Raw genomic sequence first — 18218 nt, 5'->3', positions numbered from 1 at the left:
TAGATACTAATTTAAGAGGAGGTGATTTGAAAAATCATACTAAAACCATAGAACAAAAATGGATTTTATTATTAAATGCTGAAAAACCACCTGGTTTCAATGGGGTTTTCTCGCTAAAACCTTTTTTTAAAGGATGTAGACTTAGACACAAATAATATTATTCATTTAATAAATGGCATAACTATATGTTTTTAACAAGTGTTCTATGTTTTTTATAGACTTTACAGCTGTTTTAATACTATAATATATATGTGTGATTTTTTTGTAGAATGTATTTTTAACAATTTTTAACCTATGATGACATCATAATTAAGGGCTTTTCTATTGGTCACACTTTGTATATAAGACCTGTATTTCTTAGTTAATGTTGTCTGATGAAGTGGTGTGGTCACTGTGAAAGGGCTTACCATTTTTTTTGGATTTACCTATTAAAGTTCCTGGATTTTAGCCCTGTTGGTTTGGTATTTCTTCATTCATTTTTGTAATTCTGGTTTGTTTTACCAACCTTTATCCTGCTTTCATTTATATTTTTCACTTGCATATATCCCATGGACCACCACTGCAGTGAAAGCTCTCATTTCTCTAAAAACCTGACAGTTTGAAATGGACCACACACTCAAGTGCTTTAGCATAATCAATAAAGCAGAAGTAAATATTTTTCTGAAATTACTTTGCTTTCTCCATTATCTTGTGGATGTTGCCAGTTCAGACTCTGATGCCTGTGGCCCATCTAAAACAAGTGTGTACATCCATCAGTTCTCAGTCCATATGTTGCTGAAGTCTAGGACTTGACATTACCTAATTAGTATGTGAACATTATTTAGTATTGCCTTTCTTGGGGGTTAGAATATAAACTGACACTTTCCAATGTAATGCCCAATGTTGTGTTTTCCAAATTTGTGGACAGATTCAAAGCTGCACTGCAACACTATCATTTTGCAGGATTTTGAGTGCAATCCAGCTGGATTTCCAACACTTCCTATTGCCTTGCTATTAACAGGGCTTTCTACATCTCATTTAACTTTCTTCTCTAGAATGTCTGGCTGTAGGTCAGAGAAAATGTCATCATATCAACCAATAAAGATTCCTGCCACCTACATCCTCATAGTATCTTCTGCTTTTGTTAGGTTACTCTCATCTTTGTCTTTTATCATGCCCACCTTTATCTGAATGTTTCCCTTTCTATCACCAGTCTTACAGTGAACAGATCTCTTGTCTTTTCCATTCCATTGTCTCGTTCCTTTTCTTTGCACCACTCATTTAAATTTGCCTCTGAACCTCTTCTTACTATTATCTGAAACTCTGTATTCCATTTCACATATTTTTCATATCTCCATTGCCTCTTCCTCTTATTCCTTCCTCTGCCACTTTTAAATTCTCCACAGAAAGCCATTTTGCCTTCTTAACTGCTAGCTATTTGAAATACAATTGATTTCACCTCCTAAGTGATATCTCAAATGTTCTTTAGATGGTCTATCAACCAAATCTAATCCATTAAATCTATTTCTCAGCTCCAAGTGCTATCGTTGATGACTTTATTGAACACCATCTCTGATTTCAAAATATATAGTCAATCAGATTTCTGTACTAACCATCTGGTGCTAACCATGTGTAAAGTCATCATTTAGGCTGTTGAAAGGCAGCATTTATTATAACAAGTGAATTATCTAGGCAGAATTCCACTAGTCAATGTCCTGTCTATTTTGTATTCCAAAGCTAAAGCTTTGTTTTATTCTAGTTGTAGTTTGACTACCAACCATAGCATTCCAATCATCTCTGATGAATGTAATATCTTTATTTTTTTGGTTATACTTACAAAGGTTGCTGAAGAGCCTCATAAAACTGGTCATTTTATGGTCATCATGATTGCCTGCCTGATATTGTCTTGTGTTCCAATGTTTCTAACCTATACTTGTTCAACATCTATGCATGTAACATAAACATTTATCATTGTAATGTTGAAGAGCTTCCTTTGCAGTCTAATTGAAATCATTATGTCATGTTTTGGTTTGTAACCCTGCACTGATTTTGACTTTTATTACCTGTCAGGACTACTCCATTTATTCCATAAGATTTATGACTACAGTGTAAGGAATGATAATTGTCTGACATAAAATGAACCCAGTGTACTCCAATTTACTTCATTTTTCCCAGAGTGTCAGTGCTTATTCTTGTCATTTTTTTCCTCAGCTATTTCATGTTTACCTTGATCCATAATTATTACATTCCAAGTTCTAATGGTGCATATTTCTTTGCAGCATCAGACTTTTTTTTATCTCTGAGCACCTCAGCAGATGGACATCCTTTTTACTTTAATCCAAGCTCATCATAAACAGTAGAACTAGTCATACTTCTCCTCTGCTCTTCCTCAGTAATGTGATGGATGCCATCAAACTTGAGAGTTTCATCTTCTTGTGTCATTTTGGCATGTCTCTAGTTGATTTTGGCCACAAGGTCTACATTGGAAAAATAATGAAATAGCTCATCATTACCTTTTCCAGTGTACCAATTTTCATTTGCTCTCTCTGCCATGACATGGCCTTCTTAGGTGGTCCTTCACTGACATACACAAACTCCTTTATCACAACACATAACTACAAGTGTCTGGCAAAAATATTCTGCTTATATACACCGCATACATACTCCTCCACACACACACACACACACACACACACACACACACACACACACACACACAATTCTGCCTAGATAATTCACTGGTTATAAAAAAATGTGATATAGGTTCAAATGGAGATGACACACACACATACACAATCACTGCATCTGTAGACATGATATGATGCAGATGTAAAAGTCAAACATAAACAATACATTAACTATTATTACAATGCAAGCCTGTATTTACTCAGCTGATCTGTAACTATCTGGAAAGACAACCAGGATTCTAAGTCACAGTTTTTAATACTTCTTTGGGGAAGTCACAGAAAAGCATTAGGAAAATGTTAGCTTTTGCTTATTAGATTATTAAAGAAGCTAGTAATGTAGACTCCAAAAATGGGACCAAGATCCAGATATGATCCAGAAAAGATCAATTTATAACTGGGAAAATGAAGATGGCCTCAGAGTGAGTAGCAGCTTAATTTTGAAGTTGAAATGAAGAAAAGGCTGTCTGAATGTGAGATTGCTCAAGAAGTGCTGTTTCAAGAAATGGTAGAGTTAAAGGACAGAGCATGCAGAGAAAAGCTGAGATTTTCTGCAGTACCAGAGAAACTGAAAAGAACAGATTGTATTAATTTTATGAAAGCAAAAATAAGCAAATTGCTAATTGAAAGGGTGCATCAGGTGTGTGCTCCAAACCTGCTAAGAGAAAGCAGTCAAAACCTGTAGTAGTATAGAGGCAATTATACCAACAGAAAAAGTTGATCCTGACAAAACTGTGGCATAACTGTAAAGTATTAAAAACTCAATATAGTAGAGTGCTTGCAGGAACTGACTGCTCACTTTACAACAGGCAGAAGAGATGCAATTTTATCCCAGAAATCAGGGAATATCGAGAGGCAGGTGTCAGATTCAAGCTGCTATATACAGCTGTCTTCAGAATATTTTTTTCCTGGAGGATTAAAGTAATTTCTTGATGCAGAACACTCTAAGGAGGAAACATAAAAGTTTGTCCAACAAAAAGTGAGCCATCAAATAGAAGGGGACTCTTTCTCACTCTTCTGATAATGAAGCATATGGAGATACTTTGCCATGAAATATTTTCCTGTATTCCAATCAAAAATGCTTGAGAGACAGCAAAAATCACAAGAGTTGAGTAGAAGAATTGGAAGTACCTTGGACTTGAACCAGAGTCTGAGGTTGGAAGATGGAGATAAACAGGAAGTAGACCGGCAACACTGAAATTAGTGAATGAATGTAAGATTATAAAGCATTAATCACATTTGTGAGATATGGCTTTACATGCGTCTGAGAAATATCAGACTTTTGTTAACTTTGTTAAACTTGTGGGATGACTTGAAAAGCATATACCCCACCTTTTGCCATTAATGTTTGAAAGGTCACTAAAAGGAAAAATGAGAGTAAGATAAAGTAAAACAATTTTTGGTCTTAACAGTATTTGTATAAAACATTTCATAATAGAAATTGTATGTTATATAGTAAAGCATTTTCAGTGATTATTGCGTTAACATTTTTTCTTTTTTTCAAATTTTAAGTAATGTAAGTATTGCAATGTAAAGAGAGAAGAATGGCTCTACAAAAGTATGCTTAAGTTAATATGCTGTAATCTTGAGCTCTTGGAGTTGTGTATGGGCTGTAAAAAGTGGACTGATTATAATATATGTAGAATTGAGATGAATGTCTGGATTAATGCCCTTGGCTTAATCTAATAAGTTTCTTAACTAAGCATGTTTTTTTTTAAAAAAATAAGAGAACACTGTGAATGTAATGAAATGTTTTCCTTTGGCAAATTAATGGTCAGTGTGAATTGAGAAGTCTGTAGCCAAAGCCAGCTATACATTGTGTACTTAAGTTTCCATGGAGACAAGCTGACTACATGTGCAGGCAATAAACATTGAGAGTTCTGAACATTGTTTATTTATTTGTTTGTATTTCTTTTCCAGGGTAGAGCACTAATCTGCATGAACCTTTTTCAGATTCAGCTCAAGAGCCTTATCTGGTTAAGTGACTTGCAAAGAGTCACACAGTTAGGCAATAGAGGCTAAGTGAATTCAACTTTGCACCAGTGGACCATAGGAAACAGATCATTAACAGATCCTTAATCATCCAAGTCAACTTATTTGATATTAATATTATTTCCAACTTGTTTGCTGAGAGAAACATAAAATTAAAAGGTACAAATAAAAAATGAAGTTTGAAATTATTGGAAGTGAATAAGAGATGGCAGCTTTCCTGGTACTTAAACATGTCAATGAATTTGCTAGAACAGTTTATAATTAAGTTTAAGTTAAAGATAGCCAGTGCCCTTTTTTTAAGGTTAAAAGTTTATGTTTTCTGAAAGCATACAAAACTGTTTTCACATCTGGGAGGGGAATGAAGATTAGACAAGAACAGACAGCTATTAGTGTAAGTAGGAGCCCAGACTGTAACATGCTCTTTAGTATGGATACTTTATATTTTAAGTTAGGTAATGCCAGTGGATGCAGCTGTTGATTTGGGACAATTGTTCCTATCAGGGGGGCTAAAATTCATTATTTGAAGATTACATAGTTTTGTGTGTTTTTTTAAGTTCATACGTTATGAGGTGTTCCAGGGATGTTTTTGAGGGTTTTCATAAACAAAAGTTCTCGTAAAATGTGATATAGGTTCAAATGGAGATGACAAGAAAACATGTATAAAGGATCAACCTGACAAACATTAGTGGGTGCATGTAACACAAAAACTAGAAAAAGACATAAAAAAACAAATTTGGCAAACCAAAGATAATAAAAATAATGAAAGTGAAAGAGAAGGTGCCACTCATAGTTTGATGAAGTCCTGGCATTGTGCAGATGAAAGCACTTATTTGATGTGCTTAAAACTGTATGTGGCATCTTCTCTGGCAATTTTCACTATTATCGACATTTAAAATTTCTTATCATAAGGGTACACTATCCTTATTATTTTGAAACACAACTGGCCTCACAAGTACAGACAAAAGGTAAGAGTACTGAATTACATTAAGAAATGCAGAATGCAAATAGCAATGCTACAGGAGACACATTTGGAAAGACGTGAGCATGTGAATCTGATAAAAAAGGATTTTATGATGTATATTTAGCAGAATACCAGGGATAAAGGAAAAGGGGATTATTTTTGCTAAGTGCTGCAGGAGCTCCAATAGTGATAGAAGAAGGGAAAAAATAATACTAGATTTGTAGCAAGTGAACAGATCACTCGTGCGGAACAACGCTGTAGCCAAAACTGAAAAAATCCTCACGAGAAAGTTCACCCAGGTTCGAGACAGCAAAATAAATCCACCGGAATACGTAAAACCAAAGTCTATTTATTAATACATAAAGATGTTAAGCGCTTTCACTAGACAATGCTAGCTTCATCAGAACAAATTAAAAAAATGAGAACACTCCATTTTAAAAAGAAATTGGCGCCAAATGAACTTGGCCGTACTTAAAGTGATATACTTTAAAAAAGTAGTACAAGCTACTTTAAATAAAATTGTCCATAAATACACTCATAACAATCGTTAGCATATAAAACAAAAACTACCTTAATAAAACTTGATAAATTATATATTTATACTGAATACCTTCTGTTAACTATTTAGCATTAACAGTGGTTTGACAGAAAAATAATCATTTATACCAGGTAAACTGGTAGCATCAGTCAGTACTTGCCAGTATAATTCTCTATAAGCTAGATAGTTTTTTATATTGCCTCCTCTTGGGTCACTTTTAATTAGCTCTACAATGGCAAATCTGAATTTGTGGTCACTACCCTTTTGCACTATGTGTCTGGCTAATGCATTTTTCATATCTTTCTTTCTAATGCAGTATAAATGGGAATATATACGTTGTCTTAACATTCTCTCGGTCTTCCCAATATAAAATGATGGACAGACCGAGCAGGTAGCTACATAGACTAACATATTGGATTTGCAACTGCCTCTAGGGGGGTAAATTTTGGTTTTGTTCTTATTTCCCAAAATTATTAAGTTGTTTACATTAATATTCGAACACTGATTGCAACACCCACATTTATGTGTGTGTGCCTGTGTAGTCTGCTTCATATTCAACCCTTGTTCTAGATATTTCTTAATGTTTTTGCCCATTTTATGTACAAATCTAGGTGCAGACCCTAATAATTCAGCTATATCTCTGTCATTTATTAAAAAACGCCAATTTTTTATGATAATGTCTTTAATAATGTGACTAAATGGACCAAACTCTATTACACATGCTCTATTAAAATTATTAGAAATTTGTTTATTATTATCTAATATACATATTGTATTGTTAGGGCTTTCTACTTCTATCATGGTGTTATTTGTACCTAATAAGGGTAAATATTTTATTCCCCATTGACTAATAACATATTCAGATATTTCATTCATAAATTTCAAATCATATCCCCTGTCCAAAAATAAAGATGTAATATATTTAATTTCTTTAATCATATCTGTATATTTTGAGCACATTCTTACAGCTCTGATGCACTGACCTTTGAAAATATTCCTTTTCACTTTTCTAGGGTGAAAACTATTATAATCCACATAAGAATTGGTAAACGTATCCTTCCTGTAAATTGTGGATTTAAGACATCCCTCTTCAACAGAAACAAATGTATCTAAATATGGTACCCCTCCGTCATGTGCTGTAGATGTAAATTTTAAATATTCACTACTAGAGTTAATATACACAATAAATTCTAAATATTTTGTGTGTTCACCATTCCATAGGATGTAAATATCATCAAGGTATCTAGAATAGTATATGATGGAATTAATATAAATACTATCAAAGATAAATTGATCTTCCCAGTCAAGCATAACCAGGTTTGCAAAAATGGGAGCACAAGCTACAGATTTGTAGCAAGGGAGGAGGATTACACTAGCATGCATTTATATTCTACCTACAATTGCTCTTGTGGTACTTAAAAACATTTTGGGAGAAATAATCAGCATTTAGCAGTGAATATTATGCATTGGTGGGGACTGGAACTAGATTTGCAACAGACCTAGAAGGGAAATTATAAAAGAAGAGGGTAGATTTCTGATGAAATTTATGAAAATATTTGGAAGACACAAATTCAGTAGTAGGATTTCACAGAAAATGTACGTATTATTTCTGAAGGTGCAATAACTGGGCTAGATGAGACAGGTATTATATTTCACAGAAACGTGCATTTAATTAAGCAATTTTATTCAAATAATCTGATGAAGTCCTGATTTTTTGGACAAAATTGCGTAACTCTTATACAGTTCTTTACTTATTTCAATACTTTGTAGAATTCTTGAGAGTTGGGTCATGTGGCTTGTAGCACTGGTGTATTTCATTTTGGTTCAGTGGAAGAATTTGAATTCCCTGATAAAATAATAAGGTAAAGTAGGAAGATATATGAGAGACTGGAAGTGAAAATTGAAGAGGGAGGGTTCCATTCTGATAGGCCGTGTCTGGGCAGAGTGGCCAGGCAAGGATGTCCTCTTCCCCCTTTGTTATTTGCATTATATTTAGAGACATTAGCAGAGAGTATAGGGAACTCAGATGTTTGGGGATGTGATTGATGTGGTAGTCAAGAACAGTTGGCTTTGTTTGCAGACAATATTATTTTGTACCTGATAAAACCAGAAAAGGACATGTTGTGGAACATTTGGGACAGTGTCAAGTCTTTTTGGGATATAAAATTAATGAAGATAAAACAAAAGCTATAGCTGTAAACTATGTGCCCACACATGAATTGGTTCAACAATATCCATATTTATAGGGACATGATAAAATGAAGTACTTAGCAGGATGGATTAAAATGGATTCTGTTATGGCAGAATATAGGGATATGTGGGAAGAGAATAAAACAAAGGATAATACAAAATCTGAGAAAGTGGAATATTTTTCTGGATATGGATAGAAAAACACATGTAATGAAAATGTTTTTACTCCATTTAGCTTTTTTATACAGCAAAGGCATAGTTTTATCAACCAGAGGAGAAGTAGTATAACATAATTAATACTGAGTTAAAGGATTTTATCTGAGGGGAAGAGGGCAAGGATCAAGTGGGATAATATGATCCTTCCAGCAGAACAATGTGGATTACGATTACCTGATTTGAGGGGATATTTTAGAGCTACGCATTTAAGGCTCAAATATAATACAAGCAGAATGCCTTAATTCAAAGTGGAAAGGGATGATGATGAAGCAGAATGGAAATTCAAGAAATAAGAAGAGAGTGGAATTTTGCATGCAGATTGTTAAAGAGAATAACAACTGCCATACAGAATATTATAATGGTAAAGCATTAGAAACTATTCTAAGAGCTAAACCAACATGAGAATGGAGATTTTGCTGATAGGGATGACTGCAAATAGGGGGTCCAAGAATAGACAAGAGAAGGCTGGAATTTAGTGTAGATAACTTGCAAAGGAACCACTGTATTAGGAGCTAATAGCTAGACTGGGAAAGATAACAGAATGGGAAGAGCCCAAGAAGACATCTGGACTGCATGCTAGTAACTACCTTCCCTATCAGGGATTTATATCAGAGTATATGCAAAGATAAAGGGACAGGGGAGTCCTAAGTGAAAGTCCTGTTCTGGTAGTTTTAGTTGAATCAGAATTTGGAACAGAATCTGCTGTTACAAAAGGAATAATTAGTATGACATATTAAATTCTTCACGATAACTATAGGAATCAATCAGAGGAGGTTAGAAAAATTGGGAAGAAAACTTTGATAAGAACTTCACAAGGAAACAATGGGAGGACATGTGTGTAGCTCCCAAACATGCAACAAAGTCCAGAAGATTTAGGATTTTTGATTGGGAGTGTTTGCATAGCTATTTTTATACGCCAAGCAGACTCCAAAGAATTTTTCCTCAGTTAGATGGTAAATGTAGGAGGTCTGATGGGAAAGAAAGCAGTAACTGGGAATATATGTTTTGGGAGTGTAGTGAGTTGGCAGACTTTACAAATTCCCTACAAAGTACTCTGTAAAGAATATTGGTTGAGCAAATGGGTGTAACTAAGGAAATGACATTTTTGATCTGGGAAACAGCATCTGAACTGACTAAACAAAGTAAGGCCTTCTTAAGTTTAATTCTTGTGGCTGCCAAAAAAGCAATTACTAGAAAATGGAAATCAAAGTGTAAACAAACTGTATCTGAATTATTGTGTATTGTAACAGAGATATAAGAATGGAAAGTAGGATCTTCAGAAAAGAGTCTGAGAATATTACATAGAAAAATGGAAATTGTGGGAACAACACATGCAGAATATTTTGGAAGAGGAGTGAGGTTTAAGGGAAGGCGGAAATTGATCATGTTATGTAATGTTGGATTGATGATAATTAAACAAAATGTGTGATGTATAATGTTTTATAATTGGGAACATGTTAATATGGTTTGTTTTCTTTTATATAAATGTGTGTTTGCCAATGTCTTAAGTGATAATTTAATAAACGGGTTAAAAATTTATAACTGGGAAAAAGCTAGCTCTGTTGCTGTGCAGGAAAAAACCCTGTCTATGGCCCAGGAGAACCAGGTTCAGTTAATGTCTTCAGCATCTATTTGACCTGGAATGTGGAGGATGCTCATGACTATCCTGGAAGGAAGGAAGGGCAAATTGGTGCTCCTCTAATGACAGAATCCCTCAGTAAAGGAGGTAGTTACATAAAGGATGTCCCTTTAACAAGCATTCGTTCATCAAGCCATGCATGTGATAGCGCTCTTCTTGGGTACATGGGTGCTTACACTTACACAGGGAGAGCATTGTGGCTCCTTGGTAACATGGATCATTCTTTTCCTCAACCAGAAGAGGACTTCTAGGGAAGACACAAATCACCCTCACGGATGCCTGAATGATGGCTGTTCTGTGCCCCCCCCCATGCTAAGATAGTCAGTTCAGGAGAATGAACTGGCTTATGTCCAGCTAGAGGAGACTTGGTGGTGGAGAAGCACAGAAGTAATCAGCATGTGAAGATAAATCATAAATGGGGGAAAATGTCAATGACAAGAACACAGATATGGAAAAATATCAGGTCAAAGCACTGTCAAGGACTGCAGCAAAATGGTCGAAAGGAGGGATGAGAGAGAATTATGCTGTGACAGAAAACATACAAGCCATGGTGTATAATGGGATTACAAGGGGTAATAATTTGGCCTGTTTTCATTGTATTTATGTATACATTATGAGGAAATTTATGCCAACAGCTGGTACCATAGATAACTGTTACTTTCTCTGCATTTAAGGCCATCTTCGTTCCTATTACAGTGAAAGTGTCACTTCTGATCAACTGATTTGCTGTCAAACACTACTGCACAGTTCCAGGGATGCTATACTAAAGACTGAAATTATACTGTTTTGGGGAGTTCCATTTTTCGTAAGATAGCACAGTCTTGGAGCTAACATATATTATTATCAGGAGGTGTGTTCAGGGGTGCAGTCTCCACAGTGAGTTGGGAAGGGGTTACCCCTGCCAAAAAAAAAAAAGCATTTGTATGTGATTTCCTAATACTGAACATGCCTTGCATTCAAGTACCTCTAATTATTTATGGTCTCTGCACTGTCAGACAATTACAAATCCATTGGATTTCCATTTGCCGCCTAAAACATCAGTCCATCAAATGTATTGCTATGAATATAAAACTATGCACATTACAAAGTATAACAAATGGGAATGCAAAATGTATAGTTATAAAAGAATTAACAAACAGAACCTCTGTAGAAATCGGGTCCAATAAAATCAGACATTAAAAGGGTCACAAAGGCCAGTGAAAGTTATGCATTTTAAGGCACCTCCTACAGACACCCTTAGATATCCACTCATGAAGCAGCAAAGGTAGTAAGCCACAGATTTATGGAGCCTGGTAAGAAAAGGACCTCAGCTTGGAAGACTCAAGCCCTTATCTGGGTATTGCTTTTAGCCCCATGACAGTTGAGTCAAGGTTCTTAGAAATGGTAGTATACTTCCAACTTCCTTAAATGGGATGGAACCTTGTTACATTACACAAGCTTTACATGAAATTTTATAATTAACAAGAAGTCATTGCAGGGGGACACAGGACAGGAGCTTTGTGAGCATATCTAGAATCTCCAGTAAGGAATCTGGCTGCATTATTTTCAGTAAGCTACAATCTGGTAAATGGTGTAATAATAACCTGCCTGTGAGATAATCAAGGCTTGTACAATCATCATTGGATCTTACAGGTTCATAGGTGTGTACTAGGCTAATGGCCCTGGAGACTTTACAAGCCTAGCCCCAAAAAATTGCCCAAGCACCGTGTCATCCGATGTTAGTTCACAGTGTCACTATCCAGGAGGGCAACTGGAGTGATTCCTGGGGGTTAACGTTCTGTTACCCATCCACTCGTCAAGATTTCTCTTGAAGAGGGTCAGTGAGGTGCTCTGCTTGACATGAATGGGAAGCTTATTCCAGAATATGGGTAGTCTTTGGGAGAGGAATCTGTCCCTCTAGCATGTTCTGTTAATTGTGTTAATGAGGTTGTGATCTCTCGAGTACGTGGCGCATGGGATGGGTATTTCTTTAGGTGTAGCATTTCAAGTAGGGCTGGGTTGGACATGGCTTTGTAAGTCAAGCAGAGATCACATCTAAGTAGATGATAAGTGACTGAGAATAGCTGATGTTTCTTGAGTCTGTCCATGTAGGACATGTGTTTAAGGCCTTGGATCCTCAAATAAACTAACAAGTAAGCTTAATATGGGTGAAATTCCTCTTTTGATAACATCATTTACAAATGAAGGCAACTGTCTTGTCTTGCCATTGGACATCACTCTTAGATTACATAGTTCATGAAATCCAGTTCATCTCCAGTTCATAGTAGCTTTCAGAGAATGAATGATAAGATATTTAATTCCATTAGCTGTATTTCCCGTACCACAAGTCAAACAATGTATGCCCTGACATGTCCCTGCAATATAAATAAAATAAACAGTTCAAAGATAGATTGCAGGAATACATTAGCAGTATTAAACACATGAAGTTAGAGAATAGTATAGCTGCATGTTTCTTTGTTTTGTTCCTGTGACTGGTTTAAAAGGCACTATTGTGGCACATATCAGGACGTTTATTTGGACTGGCCTTGGTCCTGACATTAAAACTGTTCTTCCTGCATAAAGAAACTGTGTATATTTTAAATTTTGATACTTTACATTCTATTTCCTAGCAAAATAATGTTCTGGTTGCTTGAATGATTTGACTGGTAAAGTAATTAATTTAGTTTGTTTTTATCTGATTAATGGCTTGCCAATGCTTGAGTTTTTGCCTGAAATGCTTCCTCTGGAAGGCTTTGTATCAAGGCACTATAAAGGTTTTATATTTTAATATAATGTTTTTCTGCCATTGTTAATATTTTTTTCTTCAACTTCAGTTTGTTTCCCCTGCAGCTGCTGCACGGAACAAGGGTCAGAGTGGTGGGGGTCCTTTATTAGTTTGAATATCTGTAAGAACTGTCTTGGATGTGTCTAACTTCAAATAACTAACGCTTAATAGGATACTGTCGGTGGTGTCTTTGTTTTGACTAGGGTTAAGTCACACATACTCAGCAGAGGTATATGTGGGTATCTTCTGTAGAGCAGTAAAAGTGTAATTTTTTCTTCTAAGTAGATCAAAAAGTGTCAGCCTATACATGGTAAACAAAAGAGGCCCCAGAATGGAATCCTGCATCACACTACTAGAGACAGGGTAAGAAGAGAGCAAATTAACCCACACTATCATCATCTGAGTGCATCTGGAAAGGTAGAAGGCAAAATGACACAATGAATGTGCTAGAGATCCCACAAATGGTCTTCAGTCACTCTAAAAGGATCAGATAGCCAACCTTATCAAATGAAGAGGAGGCATCCAATGATGACCAGTACTGGATAATTAACTGGATCTCTGGCAAAAAGAAGGTTGTTAACCACCTGACTGAGTGCAGCGTTGCTGCCTTGTAATACTCAGAAACCAGTCTGTAAAAGATCCAAGTCCATGTGATTCTAAAGTTGATCCAGTCTGCTTACAGAGCATGATTTGATGACCTTCCAATTAAAAGGGAGGTTTGAGATAAGTTGGCAGCTATGCAGAGTGCTGTAGCTCAGTGTGGAGTTTCTGATGAATAGCATAATCAAAGTAGCTTTTAAAGTGGATAGATAAACATCAGTCATCAGAGAGGACTGAAGATAAAAGGATGCAGAAAATGCAAGCAAGACATAAATACATTATTGCATTTGTTTACCAGAGACCACTAATATACATGGACCTATATCAGATTTAACCCAGGTGCACAGTCTATTAAAGGACATGCTTAGAGACCTATAGTAGGCAACTAGAGGTAGAGGGAATCAAACCCTGGGCAACAGTAAGTAGCTTCTTAAGTGGTCATTGACATAATCCTCTGTTCTGTTTGAATTCCAAAGAAGCGTTTAAGATAAGTGGATTAACTGGTTCTAATCATAGTCAGTGGGTAATAGAATGCAAATTTGAAAGCAACTCAAAGTTAATGACTTTAGTGCTATTCTGGATTCGACTAGTAAATCTCTGTGGAGGCAAACTGCAGACTCACTGTGCACACAGGAGCACATCTTGACTAATGGAGTTCACTTTTACTTTGAAGAATGGAATAGCTAGATGGCAGTCATAGCCAGTAAAACATTTCCAAGTGGCCATAACCACTAAAAAGGAACTTAACACTCAGTTCCTTACAGCAGATATCAACCCAGATAAACAACAAACCTTCTTATGAGAGATTTGTGATTGGAACTAGAATTAGTACAGGTTTCATTCATGACAAATTGTCCTCCAAACAACTGATATATCTCTATCTGCTCTCTGTCTCTCTTTCACAGAATAAAGAGCTCAAAGTCATACTAAAGTTGTCACATGCCACCTTGGCAGAGCATACACAAACAAGTGTCAAGAGATACAAAACCATGATCACAGATCTGATATTCTCTGCAATCAACAGTTCAGAGTTATCCACATTTTGTTGTGAAATAATCAGACTGAGGACAACAGCTAAGATGGCATTGCATTATAATCTAACTACAACATAGAGGAAATAAGGCAAAGTAGTTCACAGCTGAACTGCAGTAGGTGGTTATATAAGGAAGAAACTGCTTCCATGCCATAGTCCTGAGGTAACCACACCAACTTGAATTGTCATGTCCAGTAAGTGCTATTCTTATAATCAACAACAGTGATAACCTGAACAAATTCAAGGTCTTTTATTAAGGACATGCATTTCTTTGCAAGATACATGGGACTGTTGTCAGTGCTGATGCTGAAATAACCCAAAATAAGACAGTTTGGGTAAAACAAAAGTTGAGTCATTCAGAAAATCAGTGAAGGTCTTCATATAGGCCTTCACTTTGGTAGGTAGATAGTAAATAAGAGGAATCCTACAATTCATTATTGCTTACAAAGAAAAATACGGGAGACTGTGACTCCAAAATTAACCTAACATGGATCTCATACAACTTTAAAGCAGCTAGTTGCCTTCCCAAATGTTACATGTAGTGCTTTATTTGACTAGAGACCTGAAGGCTGTAATGTTGCCAGCTAAGAGACAAACCTCATTGGCATAGGCATCAACCCTTTCTTCACATTTTGTAAATGTGGTCAGGGTATGACATCAACAGTGATCAAATCACTACAGCCAATGTTTAGTCAACTGGGTAGCTAGCCCTGAATATATGAGGAAGAAATGAAATGTAGATGTCTAACAGAAAGTCGACAGTCATACTGGTCTTTTTATGGATGGGCATCTCATCAGACCACATCCTATAGGGGGCAACAGACTACAGGCCCCATCTATTAGCCTATGATGGACATAAGACGGAGGTAAGGTATCTGAGCATCACTGTGAGAGTTAAGGAAGATCACAAAGCATTCTTTAGTTACATCTGACATCTAAAATGGATATTACTTGGGTACAACAATCCCATGTTTCCAAATGTTAGCGAAACCTTCCACTTATGCTGTGCTGATGATGCCATAAGAAGGCAGAAACAAGTATGTCCACAGCTAGTGGGATTTGGCTTTATTGGCCTCTGGCTAGGCTTATAAATGCCCTCGGGCAAATAGCCTAGTACCTACCTATGAACCTATGTAAGAAATTATTCCAGTAAAACAAAGTGAATGAATCCCAGAAAAAGCATTTCAGCACATCACTGATGGAAAAAGAAAGTAATGCAAAAGGGAGCATATAAGATACAAAGTACAGTTTTGTACCTACCATAAATGTAGATGTTCGAAGATCCACATTGCTGCAGTCCTTACACTTGGGTAGTCCGCTGTCCTCGGTTGGCCCGAATATCACGGTCAAGGCGCTTAGAACTGACATCAGGACGTCAGGGTACAAATGCGCATGACCGACGTCATATCCTCAGTCTTTTCTTGCCCCAGATGTCAGAAGACCCTAAACAGAAAGGTCAAAACCAAAAGACAGCAAAAAAACAACCAACCACCCTTGTACTAACCATATGTACAATATATACAATATTCACAATATGTACAACCCAAACCACACAACCGCCTCTAACTACAGAGGGGAAGGAGGGAGGGTAAATTGGACTGCAGCAATGTGGATCTTCGAACATCTACATTTATGGTAGGTACAAAACTGTACTATGTTCTTCATCTCACATTGCTGCAGTCCTTACACTTGGGTAGAATCCCAAAGCAGAGATAAGGGAGGATGGCAAAACTATAAAGCAGTAGGAGCTGCCAAAATGCCCTGTAAAATTGCAGTGGCAAAACCAGCCCTCGATTTAGAGTAAAGTGGAAGGTGATAATGCTTAGAGAAAGTATGCACTGAACTCCAAGTAGCTGCCTCCAAAATATCCTTAGTTGCCACCGCTGTAGAAGTGGCAGTAGCCCTAGTGGCATGAGGCCTAATCCCAGCTGGAATCTCCTTACCATGATGGGAATAACAGAAAGCAATACAAAACCCAATCCACTTAGAAATAGTTTGTTTTGACACAGGCTTGCCCTGAGAACCCAAAGCAAAAGAAACAAATAACTGCTGAGACTGCCTGAACCCTTTAGTTCTGCTCAAATAATATCGCAACTGCCTGTGTATATCCAAAGTGTGCAAAATCTTTTCCCTTTTATTTTGGGGGTTTGCATAAAAAGTAGGCAAATGAATAGTTTGGTTTAAAGCCACACTAGAAACCACTTTAGGCATAAAGGAAGGATTAAAGATACCCTATCCTTATGGAAAATTAAGAAAGGCTCAACTGCCATAAGGGCCTGTAATTCAGAAACCCTTCAGAGGTAATGGCCAACAAAAAGCAGTCTTCCATGATAAATATTTCAACTCAGCAGTAGCTGCAGGCTCAAAAGGTTGTAGAGTGAGTTTCTCCAACACAAAATTGAGATCCCAAGCAGGAGTAGGAGCTCTCCGTGGGGGTCTTATATTCTTTGCCCCTCTAAGGAATTGCTTAAACAAAGGATGAGAAAACAATGGTGGGTCACAGTCATAGTGAGCAGAAATTGCTGCAGCATGAACCTTAATAGAAGAGAAGGACAAACCTTTGTCCAGTAACTCAGTAAGATATTGGAGCCACACTTAAATTAGGCTTAGAAACATCAAATTCCTTTGCTGTACTCCAAAATAAAAATCTCTTCCATTTATACACTTTCCTTGTACTAGGCCTTCTGGCCTCCAAAATAACATTCAGAACTTGCTGTGGAAGCTGAGACCCTCCAGGGTTTAAAACAGAATATGCCAGGCTGTCAGGTGAAGAGAGTGAAGTTTGACATTGAGTAAATGACTGTTCTCCTGAGACAGCAGGTGTGGAATCAAGGCAAAGGCCATGGAGGCTCAGACTTCTCAGTAATGGGTACCAGTGCTGTCGAGGCCAATCTGGAGCTATTAAAATCATCTTTGGCTTGTCCTGTCTGACCTTCAGGAGTACCTTTGGGAGGAGAGGCAGAGGTGGAAAGGCATACACATGAAGATTGTTCCAATTGAATGAAAGAGCATCCACTTTCCAAGCTGTGGGATGAAACCTTTTGTGCAAAACTTTGGCAGCTGGTAGTTTAGTGGAGAAGCGAACAGATCTATGTCTGGAGTTCCCCATAACACTGTCAACTTCTGAAATACATGAGGATCCAATTTCCACTCATGGGGATCCATAATTTGCCTGCTCAACACATCTGCTAAGGAGTTCTGTGCTCGGCAGAAACCTTGCCTGAAGATTTAGCTGTAAACTGAGAGCAGTCTCCCACAAAATCATTGCTTGTCTGCATAGAGGATAAGAATGTGTTCCCTTGCTTGTTGATGTACCACATGACAGTTGTGTTGTCTGTTAGAATCAACACCTGCCCTGGAAGAAGTAAATCCTTGAAAGCTATTAATGCAAATTGAACATCTCCTTCAAGTTGATATGTAGATGTTGAAGTCTGGCAGGCCACGTGTCTTGTACCCACTTTCCATTTAGATGAGCTCCCCAAGCTTTGTCTGAGGCATCTGTCGTTAGAATCTGACTCGCCTCTGGCCGGGTCACAGAGAGTCCCTTGTTTAGGTGACATTCCTGAGCCCACCACAAAAATTCCTTTTGAATGCAAGGTATTATCTGAATGACAGTGTCCAT

The sequence above is a fragment of the Protopterus annectens genome, chromosome 1.part1 (genome assembly GCF_019279795.1).
Source record: "Protopterus annectens isolate FY-2018-M chromosome 1.part1, PAN1.0, whole genome shotgun sequence".
In the NCBI taxonomy this organism is placed as follows: domain Eukaryota; kingdom Metazoa; phylum Chordata; order Ceratodontiformes; family Protopteridae; genus Protopterus; species Protopterus annectens.
The sequence above is the reverse complement of the archived record's forward strand: the minus strand, read 5'-3'. Positions refer to the sequence as shown.